Raw genomic sequence first — 22,419 nt, 5'->3', positions numbered from 1 at the left:
GGGAGTATGGAACAGGCAGCACCCTCAAACCTTCAGAAGTATGAGATGAACCCCAACAACTTGGAAAGGTGGATCTCTCTCACACGTACCAACACAGACTATCCCCCAATTTAACTGATCCCCAGAGGTTTTTGATTAAATAGCGGAATAGAAAATATGATCCCAAAAAAGTGTATGTATATCACACGTACACAACCACACTAGGCCCCAATTACTATTGTTTGTACCCCTAAAAGGCTAGGAGTAGGGGGAGTATGGAACAGGCAGCACCCTCAAACCTTCAGAAGTATGAGATGAACCCCAACAACTTGGAAAGGTGGATCTCTCTCACACGTACCAACACAGACTATCCCCCAATTTAACTGATCCCCAAAGGTTTTTGATTAAATAGCGGAATAGAAAATATGATCCCAAAAAAGTGTATGTATATCACACGTACACAACCACACTAGGCCCCAATTACTATTGTTTGTACCCCTAAAAGGCTAGGAGTAGGGGGAGTATGGAACAGGCAGCACCCTCAAACCTTCAGAAGTATGAGATGAACCCCAACAACTTGGAAAGGTGGATCTCTCTCACACGTACCAACACAGACTATCCCCCAATTTAACTGATCCCCAAAGGTTTTTGATTAAATAGCGGAATAGAAAATATGATCCCAAAAAAGTGTATGTATATCACACGTACACAACCACACTAGGCCCCAATTACTATTGTTTGTACCCCTAAAAGGCTAGGAGTAGGGGGAGTATGGAACAGGCAGCACCCTCAAACCTTCAGAAGTATGAGATGAACCCCAACAACTTGGAAAGGTGGATCTCTCTCACACGTACCAACACAGACTATCCCCCAATTTAACTGATCCCCAGAGGTTTTTGATTAAATAGCGGAATAGAAAATATGATCCCAAAAAAGTGTATGTATATCACACGTACACAACCACACTAGGCCCCAATTACTATTGTTTGTACCCCTAAAAGGCTAGGAGTAGGGGGAGTATGGAACAGGCAGCACCCTCAAACCTTCAGAAGTATGAGATGAACCCCAACAACTTGGAAAGGTGGATCTCTCTCACACGTACCAACACAGACTATCCCCCAATTTAACTGATCCCCAAAGGTTTTTGATTAAATAGCGGAATAGAAAATATGATCCCAAAAAAGTGTATGTATATCACACGTACACAACCACACTAGGCCCCAATTACTATTGTTTGTACCCCTAAAAGGCTAGGAGTAGGGGGAGTATGGAACAGGCAGCACCCTCAAACCTTCAGAAGTATGAGATGAACCCCAACAACTTGGAAAGGTGGATCTCTCTCACACGTACCAACACAGACTATCCCCCAATTTAACTGATCCCCAAAGGTTTTTGATTAAATAGCGGAATAGAAAATATGATCCCAAAAAAGTGTATGTATATCACACGTACACAACCACACTAGGCCCCAATTACTATTGTTTGTACCCCTAAAAGGCTAGGAGTAGGGGGAGTATGGAACAGGCAGCACCCTCAAACCTTCAGAAGTATGAGATGAACCCCAACAACTTGGAAAGGTGGATCTCTCTCACACGTACCAACACAGACTATCCCCCAATTTAACTGATCCCCAGAGGTTTTTGATTAAATAGCGGAATAGAAAATATGATCCCAAAAAAGTGTATGTATATCACACGTACACAACCACACTAGGCCCCAATTACTATTGTTTGTACCCCTAAAAGGCTAGGAGTAGGGGGAGTATGGAACAGGCAGCACCCTCAAACCTTCAGAAGTATGAGATGAACCCCAACAACTTGGAAAGGTGGATCTCTCTCACACGTACCAACACAGACTATCCCCCAATTTAACTGATCCCCAAAGGTTTTTGATTAAATAGCGGAATAGAAAATATGATCCCAAAAAAGTGTATGTATATCACACGTACACAACCACACTAGGCCCCAATTACTATTGTTTGTACCCCTAAAAGGCTAGGAGTAGGGGGAGTATGGAACAGGCAGCACCCTCAAACCTTCAGAAGTATGAGATGAACCCCAACAACTTGGAAAGGTGGATCTCTCTCACACGTACCAACACAGACTATCCCCCAATTTAACTGATCCCCAAAGGTTTTTGATTAAATAGCGGAATAGAAAATATGATCCCAAAAAAGTGTATGTATATCACACGTACACAACCACACTAGGCCCCAATTACTATTGTTTGTACCCCTAAAAGGCTAGGAGTAGGGGGAGTATGGAACAGGCAGCACCCTCAAACCTTCAGAAGTATGAGATGAACCCCAACAACTTGGAAAGGTGGATCTCTCTCACACGTACCAACACAGACTATCCCCCAATTTAACTGATCCCCAGAGGTTTTTGATTAAATAGCGGAATAGAAAATATGATCCCAAAAAAGTGTATGTATATCACACGTACACAACCACACTAGGCCCCAATTACTATTGTTTGTACCCCTAAAAGGCTAGGAGTAGGGGGAGTATGGAACAGGCAGCACCCTCAAACCTTCAGAAGTATGAGATGAACCCCAACAACTTGGAAAGGTGGATCTCTCTCACACGTACCAACACAGACTATCCCCCAATTTAACTGATCCCCAAAGGTTTTTGATTAAATAGCGGAATAGAAAATATGATCCCAAAAAAGTGTATGTATATCACACGTACACAACCACACTAGGCCCCAATTACTATTGTTTGTACCCCTAAAAGGCTAGGAGTAGGGGGAGTATGGAACAGGCAGCACCCTCAAACCTTCAGAAGTATGAGATGAACCCCAACAACTTGGAAAGGTGGATCTCTCTCACACGTACCAACACAGACTATCCCCCAATTTAACTGATCCCCAAAGGTTTTTGATTAAATAGCGGAATAGAAAATATGATCCCAAAAAAGTGTATGTATATCACACGTACACAACCACACTAGGCCCCAATTACTATTGTTTGTACCCCTAAAAGGCTAGGAGTAGGGGGAGTATGGAACAGGCAGCACCCTCAAACCTTCAGAAGTATGAGATGAACCCCAACAACTTGGAAAGGTGGATCTCTCTCACACGTACCAACACAGACTATCCCCCAATTTAACTGATCCCCAGAGGTTTTTGATTAAATAGCGGAATAGAAAATATGATCCCAAAAAAGTGTATGTATATCACACGTACACAACCACACTAGGCCCCAATTACTATTGTTTGTACCCCTAAAAGGCTAGGAGTAGGGGGAGTATGGAACAGGCAGCACCCTCAAACCTTCAGAAGTATGAGATGAACCCCAACAACTTGGAAAGGTGGATCTCTCTCACACGTACCAACACAGACTATCCCCCAATTTAACTGATCCCCAAAGGTTTTTGATTAAATAGCGGAATAGAAAATATGATCCCAAAAAAGTGTATGTATATCACACGTACACAACCACACTAGGCCCCAATTACTATTGTTTGTACCCCTAAAAGGCTAGGAGTAGGGGGAGTATGGAACAGGCAGCACCCTCAAACCTTCAGAAGTATGAGATGAACCCCAACAACTTGGAAAGGTGGATCTCTCTCACACGTACCAACACAGACTATCCCCCAATTTAACTGATCCCCAAAGGTTTTTGATTAAATAGCGGAATAGAAAATATGATCCCAAAAAAGTGTATGTATATCACACGTACACAACCACACTAGGCCCCAATTACTATTGTTTGTACCCCTAAAAGGCTAGGAGTAGGGGGAGTATGGAACAGGCAGCACCCTCAAACCTTCAGAAGTATGAGATGAACCCCAACAACTTGGAAAGGTGGATCTCTCTCACACGTACCAACACAGACTATCCCCCAATTTAACTGATCCCCAGAGGTTTTTGATTAAATAGCGGAATAGAAAATATGATCCCAAAAAAGTGTATGTATATCACACGTACACAACCACACTAGGCCCCAATTACTATTGTTTGTACCCCTAAAAGGCTAGGAGTAGGGGGAGTATGGAACAGGCAGCACCCTCAAACCTTCAGAAGTATGAGATGAACCCCAACAACTTGGAAAGGTGGATCTCTCTCACACGTACCAACACAGACTATCCCCCAATTTAACTGATCCCCAAAGGTTTTTGATTAAATAGCGGAATAGAAAATATGATCCCAAAAAAGTGTATGTATATCACACGTACACAACCACACTAGGCCCCAATTACTATTGTTTGTACCCCTAAAAGGCTAGGAGTAGGGGGAGTATGGAACAGGCAGCACCCTCAAACCTTCAGAAGTATGAGATGAACCCCAACAACTTGGAAAGGTGGATCTCTCTCACACGTACCAACACAGACTATCCCCCAATTTAACTGATCCCCAAAGGTTTTTGATTAAATAGCGGAATAGAAAATATGATCCCAAAAAAGTGTATGTATATCACACGTACACAACCACACTAGGCCCCAATTACTATTGTTTGTACCCCTAAAAGGCTAGGAGTAGGGGGAGTATGGAACAGGCAGCACCCTCAAACCTTCAGAAGTATGAGATGAACCCCAACAACTTGGAAAGGTGGATCTCTCTCACACGTACCAACACAGACTATCCCCCAATTTAACTGATCCCCAGAGGTTTTTGATTAAATAGCGGAATAGAAAATATGATCCCAAAAAAGTGTATGTATATCACACGTACACAACCACACTAGGCCCCAATTACTATTGTTTGTACCCCTAAAAGGCTAGGAGTAGGGGGAGTATGGAACAGGCAGCACCCTCAAACCTTCAGAAGTATGAGATGAACCCCAACAACTTGGAAAGGTGGATCTCTCTCACACGTACCAACACAGACTATCCCCCAATTTAACTGATCCCCAAAGGTTTTTGATTAAATAGCGGAATAGAAAATATGATCCCAAAAAAGTGTATGTATATCACACGTACACAACCACACTAGGCCCCAATTACTATTGTTTGTACCCCTAAAAGGCTAGGAGTAGGGGGAGTATGGAACAGGCAGCACCCTCAAACCTTCAGAAGTATGAGATGAACCCCAACAACTTGGAAAGGTGGATCTCTCTCACACGTACCAACACAGACTATCCCCCAATTTAACTGATCCCCAAAGGTTTTTGATTAAATAGCGGAATAGAAAATATGATCCCAAAAAAGTGTATGTATATCACACGTACACAACCACACTAGGCCCCAATTACTATTGTTTGTACCCCTAAAAGGCTAGGAGTAGGGGGAGTATGGAACAGGCAGCACCCTCAAACCTTCAGAAGTATGAGATGAACCCCAACAACTTGGAAAGGTGGATCTCTCTCACACGTACCAACACAGACTATCCCCCAATTTAACTGATCCCCAGAGGTTTTTGATTAAATAGCGGAATAGAAAATATGATCCCAAAAAAGTGTATGTATATCACACGTACACAACCACACTAGGCCCCAATTACTATTGTTTGTACCCCTAAAAGGCTAGGAGTAGGGGGAGTATGGAACAGGCAGCACCCTCAAACCTTCAGAAGTATGAGATGAACCCCAACAACTTGGAAAGGTGGATCTCTCTCACACGTACCAACACAGACTATCCCCCAATTTAACTGATCCCCAAAGGTTTTTGATTAAATAGCGGAATAGAAAATATGATCCCAAAAAAGTGTATGTATATCACACGTACACAACCACACTAGGCCCCAATTACTATTGTTTGTACCCCTAAAAGGCTAGGAGTAGGGGGAGTATGGAACAGGCAGCACCCTCAAACCTTCAGAAGTATGAGATGAACCCCAACAACTTGGAAAGGTGGATCTCTCTCACACGTACCAACACAGACTATCCCCCAATTTAACTGATCCCCAAAGGTTTTTGATTAAATAGCGGAATAGAAAATATGATCCCAAAAAAGTGTATGTATATCACACGTACACAACCACACTAGGCCCCAATTACTATTGTTTGTACCCCTAAAAGGCTAGGAGTAGGGGGAGTATGGAACAGGCAGCACCCTCAAACCTTCAGAAGTATGAGATGAACCCCAACAACTTGGAAAGGTGGATCTCTCTCACACGTACCAACACAGACTATCCCCCAATTTAACTGATCCCCAGAGGTTTTTGATTAAATAGCGGAATAGAAAATATGATCCCAAAAAAGTGTATGTATATCACACGTACACAACCACACTAGGCCCCAATTACTATTGTTTGTACCCCTAAAAGGCTAGGAGTAGGGGGAGTATGGAACAGGCAGCACCCTCAAACCTTCAGAAGTATGAGATGAACCCCAACAACTTGGAAAGGTGGATCTCTCTCACACGTACCAACACAGACTATCCCCCAATTTAACTGATCCCCAAAGGTTTTTGATTAAATAGCGGAATAGAAAATATGATCCCAAAAAAGTGTATGTATATCACACGTACACAACCACACTAGGCCCCAATTACTATTGTTTGTACCCCTAAAAGGCTAGGAGTAGGGGGAGTATGGAACAGGCAGCACCCTCAAACCTTCAGAAGTATGAGATGAACCCCAACAACTTGGAAAGGTGGATCTCTCTCACACGTACCAACACAGACTATCCCCCAATTTAACTGATCCCCAAAGGTTTTTGATTAAATAGCGGAATAGAAAATATGATCCCAAAAAAGTGTATGTATATCACACGTACACAACCACACTAGGCCCCAATTACTATTGTTTGTACCCCTAAAAGGCTAGGAGTAGGGGGAGTATGGAACAGGCAGCACCCTCAAACCTTCAGAAGTATGAGATGAACCCCAACAACTTGGAAAGGTGGATCTCTCTCACACGTACCAACACAGACTATCCCCCAATTTAACTGATCCCCAAAGGTTTTTGATTAAATAGCGGAATAGAAAATATGATCCCAAAAAAGTGTATGTATATCACACGTACACAACCACACTAGGCCCCAATTACTATTGTTTGTACCCCTAAAAGGCTAGATGAGGAGTAGGGGGAGTATGGAACAGGCAGCACCCTCAAACCTTCAGTATGAGATTGTGTTCACTGTACCCCACAAAGATTGAGTTCACTGCACCCCACAATGATTGTGTTCACTGCACCCCACAAAGATTGTGTTCACTGCACCTCACAAAGATTGTGTTCACTGTACCCCCCAAAGATTGTGTTCACTGCACCCCACAAAGATTCTGTTCACTGTACCCCACAAAGATTGTGTTCACTGCACCCCAAAAAGATTGTGTTCACTGCACCCCAAAAAGGATGTTGTTCACTGCACCCCAAAAAGGATGTTGTTCACTCCACCCCAAAAAGATTGTGTTCACTGCACCCCACAAAGATTGTGTTCACTGCACCCCAAAAAGATTGTGTTCACTGCACCCCAAAAATGATTTTGTTCACTGCACCCCAAAAAGGATTTTGTTCACTGCACCCCAAAAAGGATGTTGTTCACTCCACCCCAAAAAGATTGTGTTCACTGCACCCCAAAAAGATTGTGTTCACTGCACCCCACAAAGGATTTTGTTCACTGCACCCCAAAAAGATTGTGTTCACTGCACCCCAAAAAGGATGTTGTTCACTGCACCCCAAAAAGGATTTTGTTCACTGCACCCCAAAAAGATTGTGTTCACTGCACCCCACAAAGGATTTTGTTCACTGCACCCCACAAAGATTGTGTTCACTGCACACCAAAAAGGATTGTGTTCACTGCACCCCAAAAAGATTTTGTTCACTGCACCCCAAAAAGATTGTGTTCACTGCAGCCCAAAAAGATTGTGTTCACTGCAGCCCAAAAAGATTCTGTTCACTGTACCCCACAAAGATTGTGTTCACTGCACCCCAAAAAGATTGTGTTCACTGCACCCCAAAAAGGATGTTGTTCACTGCACCCCAAAAAGGATGTTGTTCACTCCACCCCAAAAAGATTGTGTTCACTGCACCCCACAAAGATTGTGTTCACTGCACCCCAAAAAGATTGTGTTCACTGCACCCCAAAAATGATTTTGTTCACTGCACCCCAAAAAGGATTTTGTTCACTGCACCCCAAAAAGGATGTTGTTCACTCCACCCCAAAAAGATTGTGTTCACTGCACCCCAAAAAGATTGTGTTCACTGCACCCCACAAAGGATTTTGTTCACTGCACCCCAAAAAGATTGTGTTCACTGCACCCCAAAAAGGATGTTGTTCACTGCACCCCAAAAAGGATTTTGTTCACTGCACCCCAAAAAGATTGTGTTCACTGCACCCCACAAAGGATTTTGTTCACTGCACCCCACAAAGATTGTGTTCACTGCACACCAAAAAGGATTGTGTTCACTGCACCCCAAAAAGATTTTGTTCACTGCACCCCAAAAAGATTGTGTTCACTGCAGCCCAAAAAGATTGTGTTCACTGCAGCCCAAAAAGATTGTGTTCACTGCAGCCCAAAAAGATTGTGTTCACTGCAGCCCAAAAAGATTGTGTTCACTGCAGCTCACACACAGAAAAATGGATGTGGATCACTGACACCTGCCTATCTCCAATCCCACACCACACAGCAATATCGATTGTAGTTTGTAGAACACAGTTTCCCTAAAATTCAGCAGACTCTGTCCCTAACAGGATTGAGAAGAGATCGTAGATCAGGATTGAGTGCAGACCCCACCCCCCACACAGCAATATCGATTGTAGTTTGTAGAAGACACTGACCCTATATAATTCAGCAGACTCTATCCCTAAAATGCCTACAACTCGCCCTGCCTAAACACTCCGACCTGTCCCTCAATTCTATCCGGACACAAATGTTTTTTTCCTGCCTATCTTTCCCTAATCAGCAGCCAGCACGTTGATGTGTGCTCTGTCCCTGAATCTAAGCAGCATAATGACGCCGCTGCGGCTGCCTCGAACTTATAAAGACTTGGTCACATGCTTCAGACGGCCAATCACAGCTACTGAGACATTTGCAGGCATGGCTGGGATGGCTTAAGGCACACCAGTTAAACGATTGTTGATTGGCTGTTGAAAGCCCGCCATGAAAAGAGCGCCAAAGCATGCAAAACCCGGAAATAAAACGACCGAACACGGATTTTTACCCGAACATACAGTAAAGTGTCCGTGTCCGTGTTCGGGTACAAAAAATCCAATTATTCGGTACGAACACGAATAATACAGTCCGTGTTCGCTCAACACTATTAATGTATTATTTAAAGAAATTATATATATAAAGTAGAAGGAAGCCACAGTAGGGCTATCATTCTAAACTGCAGTTAGAGAGCAGAGCAGCTAAATGCTAAGTGGACCAAACAAAGTCATTTCCCACATTACTAGATGGAATAAATAGTGACCTGGGGGGAGGGACATAGGAAACACATCTGATATAACACAATGATGTGAAGATTCAATATGACAGAATGGCATGAATGCACAATAATCAAGAAATGAGGGACAAGAAAGAGAGGAAAGGTAACTCAATATTCATCAATAGAAAATCAAAATTCAATATATTAGTATATAGGGGAGGTGTGTGATCATTGTTCCATGCCTCCTGATGTAAACCCTTCAAGGAAAGGTTTGAAGGAGACCATTTCATTCAGACCTGGCGGATCTGTCGCCTTCAAGGTGTAGATCCATCGGAGTTCTAGCTGTAAGAGAGTTTTATTCCAGTCCCCTCCACGGGGACTGGGATGAACTCTGTCTAGAATCAAGAATTTTAATTTCGGAAATTTCCCTGCATGTACCAATCTAGTATGTCGTCCTAAAGGTAAATCTGGATTACAGACTTGCATGCTTTTGACATGTCTATTGGCCCTTTTGAAAAATGGCAGTTTAGTTTTGCCAACATAAAAACAGCCGCACCCACAGAGGAGTAAATAAACGACTCCGTGGGTGCGGCAGTTGGCAAAGTGTCTAGGAAAAAAGGTCTGACCATTGGGTAATGTAGGGTTTTTGGTGGTTAGCATGTATCTGCAATAATTGCAATTACCGCAAATAAATGTGCCCTTGAGTTTACAGGGATCTTTATTTTTAAAAATTTTAAATTCACTTTGAGTGAGCTTGTCCCTCAACGCTGGTACTTTTTTGAGGGTAAATTGGGGACGGTCTGGTACATGTTTGCCCACCGTGGGATCAAGGGTCAAAACATGCCAATATTTAGAGATAATATGTCTGATGTTTTCATGTTGTTCAGAGTATTTAGTGATAATTCTTAAGGCATGGTCAGGTTCTTTTGGAGCCTTGGGGACTAGTAAAGTCTTTCTATCACATGCAAGCGCTTTTTTGTATGCTTTTTTAAGAGTGGTTTTAGTATAACCTCTCAAACGGAGTCTATCTCTAAGATCGTTTGCTGCAAGCTGAAAAGTTTGTAGGTCATTGCAATTACGCCTGATCCTGAGGTATTGACCAAAGGGGATCGAGCGAACAAGGGTGTCAGGGTGGAAGCTCGAGGCATGTAGGATGGTGTTTCCCGCAGTGGGCTTACGATGGAGACCACTGCGGAGAGCACCATCCGTGCCCCTGTGTACCTCCACATCCAAAAAGGTAATGTGATTTTCATGGAAGTTCATTGTAAACGTAAGGTTAAAGTCATTTTTGTTCATTCTAGATAAACAGTTCTGTAGCAAGTCAATTGAGCCTTGCCATAGCATGAAAACATCGTCAATATAGCGGATCCACATGATAATTCACACTGTTTGTCTCCCTATCACTCGGCTGCATGCTGTGGGCTGCAAGGGGGGGGGGAGCTGTGTGACACTGTGTGTGTCAGCCTTGTCAGTGTGAGAAGCTGTGTGCTGTGGGGCATGTTTTGTGGCATGTTTGGGCACTATACAGCGATCGCTGCGGCGATCTAACATGTTTTTTTATACATGGATGACATGTGTGCATTACTGTACTGTGGAGCGGCGGTTTCGGCGCCAAACGGCGCCATTTTGCCTACACTCGCTCCGGCCGCATGTTCTACATGCATGGCGGCCATTTTCTTGTAGCCTCCCATAGGCTTTAATAGAGCGCCCTGGCCGCATCACTTCCTCTTCTCCAGGATACACCGATCGAGGCAGCAGCAGCGGCGAGGGTCTCCTCAGGTTATATCCTTCTTATCCATTGCCTGTGTCAGTTTTATTGTCCCTGTGGGGGTCTCATTGTGCTTGTGTGTGGTGCGGTGGGCTGCGCTCGCCGCGCTTGTTAAAGGGGCAGTTAACCCTTTATTATCCGGCATTTGTAATTGGGGCAATGGATTCTCAGGAGGGCAAATTTCCTACCGCCTTGGTGGAAAGCCAGGGGACCGCTGTTTCCCCCCCAGGGGGGGATTTAGCCACTATTGTGGCTGGCCTTGCTGCTCAGGTGCAGATGCTGGTGGCTGCTCAATCTACTAAAAGACCCAGAGTTTCTCTTTCCTCTGATTCTGAGGGTGAAGGTGATGGGGCTGTTATGGCGGGGGCCTCCTTATCGGGGTCCCGCTCCTCCCTGGATCTAGTGGGGTCCGAGGTGGAGGCTGAAGTTGAAGGGGTTGATAATTCTCCCCCTGGCTCGCCTGAAGAGCTTGCAATCATGGATGAATTGATTGCTTCCATAAAACAAACGCTGCATTTGCAGGATGAAGTCTGTCACCCCGCTGCCTTGGCGGCTTATGGGACGCAGAGGAAACGCAGGACGCCGCAGGTTTTTCCCTGCAATGATGATTTTCAGCGCGCTGTTAAGGAACAATGGCGCAATCTACGCAAACCTTTTGCTGTACCAAGTAGGTTCAAGCTGCGTTATCCTTTCTCGCCTTCCACTGATGAAAGGTGGTGTGTGCCACCCCCAGGGGATCACGCAATTGCGGTTTTAAACAAATCCACTGCGATTCCTGCAGAGGATTCCCCTGTGTTCCGTGATGCCACGGATAGGAGATTGGAGTCTCTTGCCCGTCATACTTATTCTGTTACGGGTTCTATGCTTAAGGCTCTGTTTGCCTCTCTCATGGCGGCCCAGGCTGTCGCAAGTTGGACGCAGATGCTTAGGCGCGTCCTAGTGGCCGATTCGGCCTCGCCGGCGACCCTGGATATGGTGGATCAAATCCACCAGGGTGTCATGTATCTGTGTGATGCGGACTTAGACCTAGTCCCGTTGGCTGCACGTGTGCACAGCGTGGCGGTGTTGTCTCGCCGCCTGGTTTGGTTGAAATGTTGGTCGGTGGACCAATCTTCACGTAAGACCTTAGCCAATCTGCCTTATGATGGGTCTCGCCTTTTTGGGGAGTCCTTGGATGTGTTGATTAAGGGGATCACCGGAGGTAAGAGCACTCTCTTGCCCCATTTCCCCAAGGCTAAGGGGGCTTCTGGGAAGAAGCATGCTAATTTTCGGCCCCCTCAGGGGTCCTTTCGTGCCTTTCGGTCGCACTACAAGGGCAAACCGTTCAAAGGTCAAGGCTCTCAGAAGAAGCCCTGGTCTGGAAAACAGAAGTCCGGTCAATCCGGATCCGCAGCCCATAACAGTGCGGCCTGAAGGGGCACCCTCACCCAGTTTTGGGGTGGGGGGACGCTTGCTCGGTTTTCTTCGGCCCTGGTTGGCCCGCGTGCGGGACAGATGGGTTCAGGAGATCGTTCGATCTGGTTGCAAGATCGAGTTTCTCTCTCGGCCGGAGAGCAGATTTTTTCCCTCAAATCTTCAACTGTCTCCAGAGCGTTTACGGGACCTGCACCTGGCGGTGCGGGACCTGAGGGCTCAGGGAGTGGTGGTTCCGGTGCCTCATCGGGACAGATTTCGGGGGTTTTTATTCCAATCTGTTCACCGTGCCCAGGAAGGAGGGCAAGGTTCGTCCAATTCTGGACTTGAAGGCTCTGAACCGCTCTGTGCGGGTTCGCAAGTTCCGCATGGAATCCCTGCGGTCGGTGGTGGCTGCCCTGGTTCCGGGGGAATTCATGGCCTCCATCGATTTGAAGGATGCGTTTCTTCACATCCCCATTTTCGAGGGTCACCAGAGGTACCTTCGATTCGCCATTGCGGAGGATCACTACCAGTTCGTGGCGTTGCCTTTTGGTCTCGCCTCGGCTCCGTGGGTCTTCACCAAGGTGCTTGCACCGGTTCTGGCATTATTGAGGGCCCAGGGCATTTCTGTCCTGGGGTGTCTGGACGACATTCTGGTTCGGTCTGCGACCAGCCAGGGTCTGGAGAAGGACCTGTCTGTCACGATGCAAACTCTGCAGGAGTTTGGTTGGACGATAAATTTTCCAAAGTCGACACTGAGTCCGTCGGTTCGTCTTCCCTACCTGGGAATGATTCTGGACTCGGTGCAGGCGAAGGTCTTCCTGCCGGAAGACAAACTCAGAACTCTTCAGGAGGAAGTCAGGTCCCTCAGGGACGTTCCGCACTCGTCTCTGCGGACGTGCATGAGATGTCTGGGATTGATGGTCTCGGCCTTCGAGGCGATTCCCTTCACCCAGTTTCACACGCGGGGTCTCCAAGCGGAGATCCTGTCCATGTGGGACGGGCGACCTCAATCTCTGGATCTTCAAATCTCGTTGAGTCATCGCACCAGAAGAGACCTTCTGTGGTGGCTCCAGTCCCCGATGGTGTCCGGGGGCAAGTCGTTTCGTCCTATCTCGTGGACGGTAATCACTACGGATGCCAGCCTGTCGGGCTGGGGTGGTGTTCTGGGCGTTCTGTCCGCCCAGGGGACTTGGTCGGAGGGGGAGTCCTCCCTTCCGATCAACATTCTGGAATTGCGTGCGATAAATCTCGGTCTTCATCGCTGGACGGACCGGCTGCAGGGCTGCCCGGTTCGGGTGCAGACGGACAATGCCACGGCGGTGGCCTACATCAACCACCAAGGGGGCACCAGGAGTGCAGGAGCGGCTCGAAGTGGCCGACATTCTGTCTTGGGCCGAGACTCATGTCCCGGCGATAACGGCGGTTCACAGTCCAGGGGTGGAGAACTGGCAGGCGGACTATCTGAGTCGCCAGACCCTGGATCAGGGGGAATGGTGTCTCCACCCGGCTGTCTTCCAGATGTTGTGCGCGAAGTGGGGTCTTCCAGATGTGGACCTGTTCGCGTCTCGTCTCAACAACAAGGTGAGAAGGTTCGTGGCAAGGACGCGCGACCCTCGGGCAGACGCGTCGGACGCGTTAGTGGCCCCGTGGCATCAGTACAAGCTGATGTACGCGTTTCCACCGATTCAGTTGCTGTCCAGGTTCCTTCGCGGGTTACACTCGGAACGCAGCACGGTGATTCTTGTGGCACCGGACTGGCCTCGCCGGTCCTGGTACGCAGACCTTGTGAATCTGGCGGTCGACGCCCCGTGGCGTCTGCCTCTTCGAGACGATCTCCTGTCTCAAGGGCCGATATACCATCATGCTTTACAGTCGCTGGCTTTGACGGCCTGGCTGTTGAGACCGAGGTCCTGAAGGAGAAGGGTCTCTCCCCAGAGGTCGTTCATACCTTGATCAACGCGAGGAAGTCTTCCTCGGGGAAGGTTTATTACCGTACTTGGAAGGCCTGTTTTGCCTGGTGTGAGTCCAGGGGGTTTTCACCCCGCACGTACTCTGTTTCCCGAGTGCTGTCCTTCCTTCAAACGGGTGTCGATCAGCGTTTGGCGCTGGCTACGATAAAGGGTCAGGTGTCTGCGCTGGCCGTTCTGTTTCAACGTCCCGTGGCTTCCAACTCCTTGGTTGGCACTTTTGTTCAGGGAGTGCGGCATCTGGTTCCTCCTAGGAGGGATCCTCTGCCCCCTTGGGACTTGAATCTCGTTCTATCTGTGTTACAACGTGCTCCTTTTGAACAGATCAGGGAGATCTCGTTGTCTATGTTGTCCAAAAAGGTCGCCTTTTTGGTTGCGATCACTTCGGCTCGCAGAGTGTTGGAGCTGGCGGCTTTGTCCTGCAAGTCTCCGTATCTGGTTGTTCATTTGGATAAGGTGGTCTTGCGACCTAATCCTTCTTTTCTTCCGAAGCGAGTTTCGGAATTCCATCTTAATGAGGATATTGTCTTGCCTTCGCTGTGCGCGAAGCCTAAACATCCAAAGGAGGTGAGATTACATTCTTTGGATGTTGTTCGGGCGATGAGGGTTTACCTTAAATCGACTGAGTCTTTTCGAAAGACGGATTCCTTGTTTTGTTCTTCCAGAGGGTCCTCGGAAGGGCATGGCGGCGTCGGCCTCTACCATCGCCAAATGGATCAGGCAGACCATTGAACAGGCCTATGCTTTGCAGGGGAAGGTTCCCCCTGTGCCTGTGAAGGCGCACTCTACTAGATCTCTGAGTACGTCTTGGGCCTGTCGTCATGGGGCTTCTGTAGCCCAGGTGTGTAAGGCGGCGACCTGGACGACCGTGCACACTTTCACAAAATTCTACAAAGTAGATGTTCAGGCATCGGCGGATGCTTCCTTTGGCCGCAAGGTTCTTAGTGCGGCAATTCCCTAGGGTCCCTTGTTGGGGACCTCTGGCTGTTGGGATACGTTTTTATCCCCTGGTTATTTGTCTTTTCCTGGGTTGTTGCTCCTGTTGAGCACTTGTTTTTCCTGTAGCCCAGCTGGTTTCCTTCCTTTGGTAAGGTTCCTTTCTTTGATGCGGAGACTGCGTTGCCTTTCGGCGCGGATGCGTTTCCCACCCCTCATGTTTGCACTGCTTTGGGACGTCCCCATATGTGACGAATATGAAGAGGCGGCGACTGTCGGAGGACGTAAGAGAAAACGGAATTTTTGTAAAATCTTACCTGTAAAATTCCTTTCTCTGAGTCCTCCGACAGTCGCCGCCCCCGCCCCTCTTTTGGGGTTTGGTTGTATACTCTACTGCTATTCCACTGAAACTGAGATATGGTTGCAGGAAGTAGGAGGGTATTGACTGAGGGGACCACCCCTTGAGGGTGGGATATGTTAAAAGCTTTAATGTTAACATATTCTGTTGCCTAGCTACTCCTTCGGAGCAAAGTCTAATACCCCATATGTGACGAATATGAAGAGGCGGCGACTGTCGGAGGACTCAGAGAAAGGAATTTTACAGGTAAGATTTTACAAAAATTCAGTTTTTTCCATCTTAGCTCTGGCAAAGCAATGAGCATCAACGATGCTAAGATTGCTGCGCTGCAGGGAGACACTGAGCTGAGCTAGTTCTTCCAACACATCTCCGAGAACAGTAATTGCAACTCTGTACTTGGGATCAGATAGTTTTTTGAGACAGTATTTCGCAATTGGGTCGTCGTCGTTTTCTGCTTCTTTTGAACAATACTCCGTTAACAGACTGTAATTCCGCAAAAAAGCATTAACAGCTTGGTAACGTGACAGCCAGCGAACCTCATTCAACGGTCGGAAAGACAGTGAATCCACTTCTAAAACTTGCCAATTCATCAAATTTGCTTTTCTTTACAGAAGACCTACTGAATAGTGAATATACTGTTCTTAAAAGTGTTTCCACTTCTTTCATCAACTGCACGCCTTTCCATGCATCATCCATTCCCAAATCCTCTCGATGAGCAACGCAGTGGTGTTCTGTAAGGTGCGGTATTTGCCGTCTAAGTATTGCAGTGACTCCATTATGTTTGCCTAACATGACAGAAGCGCCGTCAGACGTTAACATGGCCATTCTCTGCAAGTCAAGTCCGTGATCAGTGTAGAACTTTATTATTGCAGCTGCATCGTGCCAGCTGAATGATTCCGGCAAATACAGTTTTGTATGTGAAATGATTTTGTTCTCTAAACTTAATGTAAAGAACTAGCATTTTGTGTACTGTAATGTCTGTGCTTTCGTCGACAATCAATGTGTGAACATTGGCATTTCTTACAGCTTCCATAGTCTCAGCTTGTACAACTGCATTAATTGACTCCACAAATTCAAAAGCGTAGTTTTTACTTCTCCAGCTGTCGGGGAGGCTTACATATTTCGCCAGATGATTGTGAAGTTCTTGAACAGATAGCATCGACGCGTTCATTTTAATGGCAAGTAGCACGTTATCGATCAATATTTTGATTTGTTCAGGGTTTGCCTTGCTCTTATTGGCGAGGTCGATACGTTTTGTCTAGATTCTCTCGACTCTCCAAGAAGCTGGTTAATCGCAGTTCCATGCTTTCTATTGTACAATGCTTTCACAGCATAAATGTGACATTTTTGTGTTAAGTGACGTTTTAGGTAGTCAAGTTTCCACTCTGTCCACGTTTTCCCAGTGGAAAACTCTCCTTTTAACTTTAGCTTCGGAGCAAAGTTTGCACACAACCCCATTAGCTCCGTAACTAAATGTTTCCGACAATTTAACAGATTTGTCAGAGCCATCGCTAGTAGGGTTGAGCGGACACCTAGATGTCCGTGTTCGACGGGTTCGGCCGAACTTTAAAAAAAAGTCCGGGTCCGTGTCCCGGACTTTTACCGAACTTTTCCCGGACACCGAACCCCATTGAAGTCAATGGGGACCCGAACTTTAAGGCACTAAAATGGCTCTAAAACACCAAAGGAAAGGGCTAGAGTGCTGCAAATGGCAGCAAAACGTAATTAAGAGCATGGCAAGTGCTCTGCAAACAAATGTGGATAGGGAAATAACTTAAAACAACAAAAAAAAACAGAAAAATAAAACAATGTTCTTCTTCATCTCTGAAGGACGAGGCCCATATGGAGTAGGAGGGAGGTTGAGGTGGTGGTGGATGTGGCGGTGACATAGGCGTGCGCACAGGGTGTGCTGGGTGTGCCTGGGCACACCCTAATCACCTAGGGCACATAGCATTGCCAGTGAGGAGATGGGAAAGATCTCCCTGGGACCTGCTCTGCTCTATTTCTCCTTGCCTACAGGTACATGGCCCCGATACATTACTCTCCCTGCTGGCAAACACATGCATGTGTATTTCAACTTTGGGGTGCACACCTTAATGCAATAGGCTGCGCACACCTATGGGCGGTGTAGGTGGAAGCGGCGGTGGAGGAGGACCAGGGCCGGATTAACAGCATCATGGGCTTGGTGCTGAGGATTTTGAAGGGCCTTAGGGCCGTGCCTTGCCATGCACCCAGAGGAGGAAGGGTGCAGCCATGCATGCCTAATTCAACATGGGATGCTGTCTCTGAAGCCCATAAACACATCCATGCATCGCCAACTGTCCCTCCTTGTCCGGCCTTCACGCTGTGTGGGGAGGTTCTGAGGGTGCTGCCTGGGGAAGCGAGCATAGAAGCCAGACTTCTGTGTTTACAAGTGACAGAAGAGCGGTAACAGTGAATATGGCCAACCCGGGGCCTATATAAAAGGTAGGGGCCTGGAGCTGCAGCTCCAATAGCCCCTACATTAATCTGGCCCTGAGGAGGAGGACGAGGTAGCCAACACTGCTTCTTTTCACAAATTTTAAATGAGGGTACACCCCAAAAGAGTGAGAAAGAGCAAAAATGGAACAATGGGTGGGTAAGGTCGGTATCCATTGCTATTCTGCATAAGGTACGGAAAAGTCCCGTGGGATCCATGCCTGGTTCATTTTAATGAACGTGAGCTTGTCCACATTGTCTCTGGACAGGCGGCTGCGCTTGTCTGTTATAACGCCCCCAGCCGTGCTAAATACCCGTTCAGATAATACACTGGCTGCAGGGCACGCCAGCACCTCCAAGGCGTAAAGGGCAAGCTCAGGCCATGTGCCCAATTTGGAGACCCAGAAGTTGAAGGGGGCAGACCCGTCATTCACTACATGTAGGCGTGTGCACACATACTGCTCCACCATGTTGGTAAAATGCTGCCTCCTGCTAAGACGTTCCATCTGAGCTGCTGGTGCTGCTGTTTGTTGTGGCGTGCTGACAAAGCTTTTCCACATTTCGGCCATGCTAACCCTGCCTTCTGAGGTGCTGGCGGTGCCCTGGTTGCGTTGGCGACCTCCTCCTCCTCCTCCTCTGCCTTGTGCTTCCACTGTGGCCCCGCTGTCAGATGGGAATGCCAGCAGCATGGCGTCTACCAGCGTGCGCTTGTACTCGCGCATCTTGCGATCGCGCTCCAGTGAGTGAATTAAGGACGGTACGTTGTCCTTGTAACGGGGATCCAGCAGCGTGGCCACCCAGTAATCAGCACAAGTTAGAATGTGGGCAACTCGGCGGTCGTTGTGGAGACACTGCAGCATGTAATCGCTCATGTGTGCCAGGCTGCCCAGAGGCAACGAAAGGCTGTCCTCTGTGGGAGGTGTATGGTCCGTGTCCTCTGTATCCCCCCAGCCACGCACCAGTGATGGCCATGAGCTGGCCTGGGTGCCACCCTGCTGTGAACATGGTTCCATCTCCTCCTCCAGCTCCTCCTCCTCCTCATCCTCCTCATCCTCCAGAACTGTGCCCCTGCTGGACAATTGCGTCCCTGGCGTTTGCGTGTGCAGGAACCCACCCTCGGAGCCCCTTGCGAATGACTGCCCTGAAAGCCTTGGAAATGTTACCTCTTCATCCTCCTCCTCCTCCTCATCCTGTGCCACATCCTCTTCCATCATCGCCCGAATTGTTTTTTCAAGGAGGCATAGAAGTGGGATAGTTAAGCTGAGAACGGCGTCATTGCCACTGGCCATGTTGGTGGAGTACTCAAAACAGCGCAACAAGGCACACAGGTCTCGCATGGAGGCCCAGTTATTGCTGGTGAAGTGGTGCTGTTCCGCAGAGCGACTCACGCGTGCGTGCTGCAGCTGAAACTCCACTATGGCCTGCTGCTGCTCGCACAGTCTTTCCAGCATGTGCAAGGTGGAGTTCCACCTTGTGGGCACGTCACATATGAGGCGGTGAGCGGGAAGGCCGAAGTTACGCTGCAGCGCTGCCAGGCGAGCAGCAGCAGGGTGAGAACGCCGAAAGTGCGCACAAACGGCCCGCACTTTCTGCAGCAGCTCTGACATATCGGGGTAGTTTTTAAGGAACCTCTGCACCACCAAATTCAGCACATGCGCCAGGCAAGGGATGTGCGTCAAACCGGCTAGGCCCAGAGCTGCTATGAGATTTCGCCCGTTATCGCACACCACCAGGCCGGGCTTGAGGCTCGCTGGCAGCAACCACTCATTTGTCTGCTGTTCCATGCTCCTCCACAACTCCTGCGCGGTGTGTGGTTTGTCCCCCAAACAGGCAAGTTGTAAAACTGCCTGCTGTCGTTTACCCCTGGCCGTGCTGAAGTTGGTGGTGAAGGTGTTACGCTGTCCGGATGAGGAGGCGGTAGAGGATGAGGAAGCGGAGTAGGAGGAGTTAGGAACAGGAGGCAAACTGAAGCGCCCTGCAATCCTCGGTGGTGGAAGGACATGCGCCAAATTGCTATCCGCCTCAGGCCCATCCGCCACTGCATTTACCCAGTGTGCCGTTAGGGAGATATAACGCCCCTGACCGTGCTTACTGGTCCACGTATCCGTAGTTAGGTGGACCTTGGCACAGATGGCGTTGCGCAGTGCACACCTGATTTTTTCCCCCACTTGGTTGTGCAGGGAAGGGATGGCTTGCCTGGAAAAGTAGTGGCGGCTGGGCACGACGTACTGTGGGACAGCCACCGACATAAGGTTTTTAAAACTGTGCGTCTCCACCAGACGGAATGACAGCATTTCAAAGGCCAATAATTTTGAAATGCTGGCATTCAGGGCCAGGGATCGCGGGTGGGTAGGGGGGTACTTCCTCTTCCTCTCAAGTGTTTGGGAGATGGAAAGCTGAACGCTTCCACGGGACATTGTGGAGATGGTTGTTGGTGACCCAGGTGGTGGTGTTGCTGACAGATCGTCTGTTTGCGGGGTGGCAGGTGCCGGTATCACTACAGATGTGGCTGGAGCGGCCGAGACTGCAGCAGAAGAGGAAGCAGGATGAGCCAGAGACGTTTCTTGGTTTTGAAGGTGTGTACTCCACTGCAGCTCGTGCTTTGCACTTAGATGCCTGATCATGCAGGTTGTGCTCAGGTTGAGAAGGTTCATGCCTCGCTTCAAGCTCTGATTGCACAGGGTGCAAACCACTCGTGTCCTGTCATCAGCACATTTTCTAAAGAACTTCCACGCTAGAGAACTCCTTTGAGCTGACTTTGGTGCGCTCGTTCCCTTGCTGCGTTGGGCAGTAGCGGGCGTAGTGTCTAGGGCACGGCCGCTCCGCTTCTGCACCCTGCTCCCTCTTCTGCTGTGCTGGTGGCTCTGTGCGACCACCGCCTCTTCCTCCAAACTACTCAGTTCACCTGCATGACGTTCATTCCATGTGGGGTCGAGGACCTCATCGTCCTCCACATCATCTTCCACCCAGTCTTCACCCCTGCCCTCCTTGTCGGTCTCCACAATGCTGAACGCCGCAGCAGTTGGCACCTGCGTTTCGTCATCATCGGAGACGTGCTGCGATGATCCTTGCATGTACTCATCTTGAGAAATAAGTGGTTGGGCATCGCTGCACTCAATCTCTTCCACTTCTGGGGCAGGGCTAGGTGGATGGCCCTGGGAAACCCTGCTGACAGAGTCCTCAAAAAGAATAAGAGACTGCTGTATGGCTTGGGGCTCAGACTGCTGGCCTGATTTGCAAGGGGGTGAGGTGAAAGACGGTTGGACATTGGCTGCAGGTGCCAACTCTGACCTTTCTGCAGTAGACTGGGTGGGAGACAATGTGAAGGAACTGGAGGCACTGTCAGCAGCAAACCAATCTACTATCGCCTCAACTTGTTCTGGCCTCATCACTTCTAGGGGCGTTTGATGCCCTACCAAATACTGATGCAGGTTCTGTCGCCTACTCACACTTGAGGAAGGTGTTTCACTTGTGCGTGTAGCTGGCACAGATCGACCATGTCCTCTCCTTGCAAACGGAGCTCTACCAGCAGCACCACGACCCAGGCCACGGCCCTTATTTGACGGTCTCCTCATATTTCTGTAATTTAAGATCTTGCCCTAGAAAGGTTTTTATTGAATAGCGGAATAGAAAATATGATCCAAAAAAAGTGTATGTATATCACACGTACACAACCACACTAGGCCCCAATTACTATTGTTTGTACCCCTAAAAGGCTAGATGAGGAGTAGGGGGAGTATGGAACAGGCAGCACCCTCAAACCTTCAGAAGTATGAGATGAACCCCAACAACTTGGAAAGGTGGATCTCTCTCACACGTACCGACACAGACTATCCCGCAATTCAATTGATCCTCAAAGGTTTTTATTGAATAGCGGAATAGGAAATATGATCAAAAAAAGTGTATGTATCTCGCACGTACACAACCACACTAGGCCCCAATTACTATTGTTTGTACCCCTAAAAGGCTAGATGAGGAGTAGGGGGGGTATGGAACAGGCAGCACCCTCAAACCTTCAGAAGTATGAGATGAACCCCAACAACTTGGAAAGGTGGATCTCTCTCACACGTACCGACACAGACTATCCCGCAATTCAATTGATCCTCAAAGGTTTTTATTGAATAGCGGAATAGGAAATATGATCAAAAAAAGTGTATGTATCTCGCACGTACACAACCACACTAGGCCCCAATTACTATTGTTTGTACCCCTAAAAGGCTAGATGAGGAGTAGGGGGGGTATGGAACAGGCAGCACCCTCAAACCTTCAGAAGTATGAGATGAACCCCAACAACTTGGAAAG

General features: G+C 48.0%; 1 protein-coding gene and 1 pseudogene across 2 annotated transcripts in view; one reads left to right on the top strand and one right to left on the bottom strand.

Annotated features, from left to right (window-relative positions):
• The window catches only part of LOC309544955 (uncharacterized protein), a gene marked incomplete at its 5' end in the record, with an annotated part of 957,880 nt that overhangs the window by 174,357 nt on the left and 761,104 nt on the right, over nucleotides 1-22,419 (top strand). The window lies entirely within an intron of this gene.
• Nucleotides 16,508-17,169, bottom strand: LOC309544493 (annotated as a pseudogene). Its single transcript has one exon. The product of its transcript is annotated as an uncharacterized misc_RNA (transcript).

The sequence above is a fragment of the Pelophylax lessonae genome (genome assembly GCF_965119305.1).
Source record: "Pelophylax lessonae genome assembly, chromosome: 1".
In the NCBI taxonomy this organism is placed as follows: Eukaryota; Metazoa; Chordata; class Amphibia; order Anura; family Ranidae; genus Pelophylax; species Pelophylax lessonae.
The sequence above is the reverse complement of the archived record's forward strand: the minus strand, read 5'-3'. Positions and strand labels throughout refer to the sequence as shown.